This window comes from Ranitomeya imitator, chromosome 3 (assembly GCF_032444005.1).
Source record: "Ranitomeya imitator isolate aRanImi1 chromosome 3, aRanImi1.pri, whole genome shotgun sequence".
Taxonomy (NCBI): Eukaryota; Metazoa; Chordata; class Amphibia; order Anura; family Dendrobatidae; genus Ranitomeya; species Ranitomeya imitator.
Window position 1 is genome coordinate 286,838,190 of NC_091284.1, and position 5,441 is coordinate 286,843,630.

Below are 5,441 nucleotides of genomic sequence, written 5' to 3' on the forward strand. Positions count from 1 at the left end.
TAAATCCATTGACAGGAGTAGCTCTCTTATATAGATATCTGTCACCTCCACTTTGTCCCAGACACGCGCTCTACAAATGATATCAAAGATAAATAAAAGATACAGTTACCTACAGTGTAACACTGACTCTTTTGTATTTCGGGCCATAAGGTGACTTTAGCACACAGAAATTAAATTGGATGCAACTCAATACAAATATTCCATTGGGCACTAGAAGTATTTGAGTTACTAAACTCATACTGGGAGGTGAGTAATCATTAGTTATATAATAGAAAGTACCCTTCAAGGATTGTACCTATGTAAGAAAGGAAAGACTCAGAATAAGGGGGAGGTAAAATAAGCAACCACCAAGAGCGCAGCTGGTTGTACATACAGAAACGTTCCATATAGTGACATACTAGCAGCATAGTGCTTCAGTATGACAGAGACAGAGAGAACGTACTGAATGTTTGTCTAGTAACTAGAGATGAGCCGTGTTCGAGTCGAACTGTTCGCCAATTTCAAACTCGAGCTGTTTAGGGCGGTGTTCCAGTCATTAGACGAACTTGAACAATTTGCTTAAAATTCGGCTGTTCGAGTCTCTGTTCGATAACTGTTCGTTCACCAAAAGCCTAACTTGATTTTCACATTAAAACTGTTTATCATTGTTAATAGACTGTTTCAGTGTATAGTGGGCGGGGGGGGGGATAGATCTGTGCTGAAATAATGCCGATCTCCTTTTTTTTTTCCTGCATTTACAGTGGGGCGGTGCAGTCTCTCAGCCTATCAGCAGTGCACACACACAGCAATGTGCATGTGATGCACACAAGCAAGGGCATGTGTCATTGGCTGTGTATGTCACATGTCATTGCCCTATTGGAACCAGCTATTTTCCCCGTCGCCAACATTTCCTCACTGCTGCAGCTTAGTGCTAGACGGCACTGCTGCTGCTGTGGGCGCTATACAGTCTAAGAGTCTTTTTTGCAAGTGAATTTTCTGAGAGATAGGTTTAGGGAGTCGGGAGTCGGGACTAGTTGTAATATCAGCCCTTTTCAGGGTAGGTTACAGTAGTTCCTAGCACTTTTTTCCAGGCAGGTCTGTGCCAGTGCTGTGCAAGTGTTTGTCACAGCATTTGGTGTAATCTAGCTCAGCCAATCCTTTTGGGCTCGTAGCATTGTCTGGTAGTCATCTGAGTAGCCCACCTGTGAAGCTAGCTACACTGCCTGTGTATCTAAATTTTTACTGCATCTAACCCAGTAAATCGTTTTGGGATTAGTAGCAGTGTCTGCACGTCAGCAGAGTAGCCTGCCTGTGAGGCTACACCACCTGTAAATCTAAATTTTTACTGCATCTAACTCAGTAAATCGTTTTGAGCCTAGGAGCAGTGACTGCATGTCAGCGGAGTAGCCTGCCTGTGAAGCTACACCGTCTGTGTATCTAAATTTTTACTGCATCTAACTGAGTAAATCGTTTTGGGGCTAGGAACAGTGTCTGCACGTCAGCGGAGTAGCCCGCCTGTGAAGCTAGCTACACCACTTGTGTATCTAAATTTTTACTGCATCTAATCCAGTAAATCGTTTTGGGATTAGTAGCAGTGTCTGCACGTCAGCGGAGTAGTCCACTGTTGTGAATTCTGTTGTCGGGCTCCCTCCTGTGGTCATAAATGGTACTTCAGCTGGTTCTGTCCATGGACTTCCTCTGGTGGGTGTTTGTTATGAACAGGTAATTCAGAACCACAATGGACCTTGAAGTTCAGAGCACACAAAGTGACCTGACAATTACCAAAAACATAGGACGAGCTCTGAGACGTGGGAACTCTGCTGACTGCAATCCCAAATCCTATCCAACCACACTAAAGGTAGCCGTGGAGCGCTCCTGACCAGACCTATGCGCCTCGAGCACAGCCTGAGAAACTAGCTAGCCCTAAGAAAGAAAAATAAGCCTAGCTTGCCTCAGAGAAATACCCCAAAGGAAAAGGCAGCCCCCCACATATAATGACAGTGAGTTGAGATGAAAATACAAACGCAGAGATGAAATAGATTTAGCAAAGTGAGGCCCAACTTACTGAACAGACCGAAGATAGGAAAGATTGCTTTGCGGTCAACACAAAACCCTACAAATAACCATGCAGAGGGGGCAAAAAGACCCTCCGCACCGACTAACGGTACGGAGGTGCTCCCTCTGCGTCCCAGAGCTTCCAGCAAGCAAGAAAAACCAATATAGCAAGCTGGACAGAAAAAATAGCAAACAAAAATAACACAAGCAAAACTTAGCTTATGCAGGAGAGACAGGCCACAGGAACGATCCAGGAGAAAGCAAGACCAATACTAGAACATTGACTGGAGGCCAGGATCAAAGCACTAGGTGGAGTTAAATAGAGCAGCACCTAACGACTTAACCTCATCACCTGAGGAAGGAAACTCAGAAGCCGCAGTACCACTCTCATCCACCAAAGGAAGCTCATAGACAGAACCAGCCGAAGTACCACTCACGACCACAGGAGGGAGCTTGGCCACAGAATTCACAACAGTACCCCCCCCCTTGAGGAGGGGTCACCGAACCCTCACCAGAGCCCCCAGGCCGACCAGGATGAGCCACATGAAAGGCACAAACCAGATCGGCAGCATGGACATCAGAGACAAAGACCCAGGAATTATCTTCCTGACCATAACCTTTCCACTTAACCAGATACTGGAGTTTCCGTCTCGAAACACGAGAATCCAAAATCTTCTCCACTATATACTCCAACTCCCCTTCAACCAAAACCGGAGCAGGAGGATCAATAGATGGAACCACAGGTGCCACGTATCTCCGCAACAATGACCTATGGAACACGTTATGGATGGAAAAAGAAGCTGGAAGAGTCAAACGAAAAGACACAGGATTAAGAACCTCAGAAATCCTATATGGACCAATGAAACGAGGCTTAAACTTAGGAGAGGAAACCTTCATAGGAATATAACGAGATGACAACCAAACCAAATCCCCAACACGAAGTCGGGGACCCACACAGCGCCTGCGGTTAGCGAAACGTTGAGCCTTCTCCTGGGACAAAGCCAAATTGTCCACTACATGAGTCCAAATCTGCTGCAACCTATCCACCACAGTATCCACACCAGGACAGTCCGAAGACTCAACCTGCCCTGAGGAGAAACGAGGGTGGAACCCAGAATTGCAGAAAAACGGCGAAACCAAAGTAGCCGAGCTGGCCCGATTATTAAGGGCGAACTCAGCCAAAGGCAAAAAGGACACCCAATCATCCTGATCAGCAGAAACAAAACATCTCAGATATGTTTCCAAGGTCTGATTGGTTCGTTCAGTCTGGCCACTTGTCTGAGGATGGAAAGCCGAGGAAAAAGACAAATCAATGCCCATCCTAGCACAAAAAGCTCGCCAAAACCTCGAAACAAACTGGGAACCTCTGTCAGAAACGATGTTCTCTGGAATGCCATGTAAACGAACCACATGCTGGAAAAACAATGGCACCAAATCAGAGGAGGAAGGCAATTTAGACAAGGGCACCAAATGGACCATCTTAGAGAAGCGATCACAAACCACCCAAATGACCGACATTCTTTGAGAGACGGGGAGATCCGAATTAAAATCCATAGAGATATGTGTCCAAGGCCTCTTCGGGACCGGCAAGGGCAAAAGCAACCCACTGGCACGAGAACAGCAGGGCTTAGCCCGAGCACAAATCCCACAGGACTGCACGAAAGAACGCACATCCCGCGACAGAGACGGCCACCAAAAGGATCTAGCCACCAAATCTCTGGTAACAAAGATTCCATGATGACCACCCAACACCGAACAATGAACCTCAGAGATAACTTTATTCGTCCACCTATCAGGGACAAACAGTTTCTCCGATGGGCAACGGTCAAGTCTATTAGCCTGAAATTTTTGCAGCACCCACCGCAAATCAGGGGAGATGGCAGACAAAATTACCCCCTCTTTGAGAACACCCGCCGGCTCAGGCAAACCCGGAGAATCGGGCACAAAACTCCTAGACAGGGCATCCACCTTCACATTTTTAGAGCCCGGAAGGTACAAAACCACAAAGTCAAAACGGGAGAAAAACAGCGACCAACGATCCTGTCTAGGATTCAACCGTTTGGCAGACTCGAGATAAGTCAAGTTCTTGTGATCAGTCAAGACCACCACGCGATGCTTAGCTCCTTCAAGCCATTGACGCCACTCCTCGAATGCCCACTTCATGGCTAGCAACTCTCGATTGCCAACATCATAATTTCGCTCAGCAGGCGAAAATTTCCTGGAAAAGAAGGCGCATGGTTTCATCACCGAGCAATCAGAACTTCTCTGCGACAAAACAGCCCCTGCTCCAATTTCAGAAGCATCAACCTCGACCTGGAACGGAAGCGAAACATCTGGTTGGCACAACACAGGGGCAGAAGAAAAACGACGCTTCAACTCCTGAAAAGCTTCCACAGCAGCAGAAGACCAATTGACCACATCAGCACCCTTCTTGGTTAAATCAGTCAACGGTTTAGCAACACTAGAAAAATTATTGATGAAGCGACGATAAAAATTAGCAAAGCCCAGGAACTTCTGCAGACTCTTCAGAGATGTTGGCTGAGTCCAATCATAAATGGCCTGAACTTTAACAGGGTCCATCTCGATAGTAGAAGGAGAAAAAATGAACCCCAAAAATGAAACCTTCTGAACACCAAAGAGACACTTTGACCCCTTCACAAACAAAGAATTAGCACGCAGGACCTGGAACACCATTCTGACCTGCTTCACATGAGACTCCCAATCATCCGAGAAGACCAAAATATCATCCAAGTATACAATCAGGAATTTATCCAGGTACTCTCGGAAGATGTCATGCATAAAGGACTGAAACACTGATGGAGCATTAGAAAGCCCGAATGGCATAAACAGGTACTCAAAATGGCCTTCGGGCGTATTAAATGCTGTTTTCCATTCATCGCCCCGTTTAATACGCACAAGATTATATGCACCACGAAGATCTATCTTGGTGAACCAACTAGCCCCCTTAATCTGAGCAAACAAATCAGACAGCAGCGGCAAGGGGTACTGAAATTTGACCGTAATTTTATTTAGAAGGCGGTAATCAATACAAGGTCTCAGCGAACCATCCTTCTTGGCCACAAAAAAGAACCCTGCTCCCAATGGCGATGACGACGGGCGAATATGACCCTTCTCCAAGGATTCTTTTACGTAACTCCGCATAGTGGCGTGCTCAGGTACAGATAAATTAAACAGTCGATCCTTAGGAAACTTACTACCAGGAATCAAATCGATAGCACAATCACAATCCCTATGCGGAGGTAGGGCATTGGACTTGGGCTCATCGAATACATCCCGGTAATCAGACAAGAACCCTGGGACCTCAGAAGGGGTGGATGATGAGATAGACAGAAATGGAACATCACCATGTACCCCCTGACAACCCCAGCTGGACACAGACATTGATT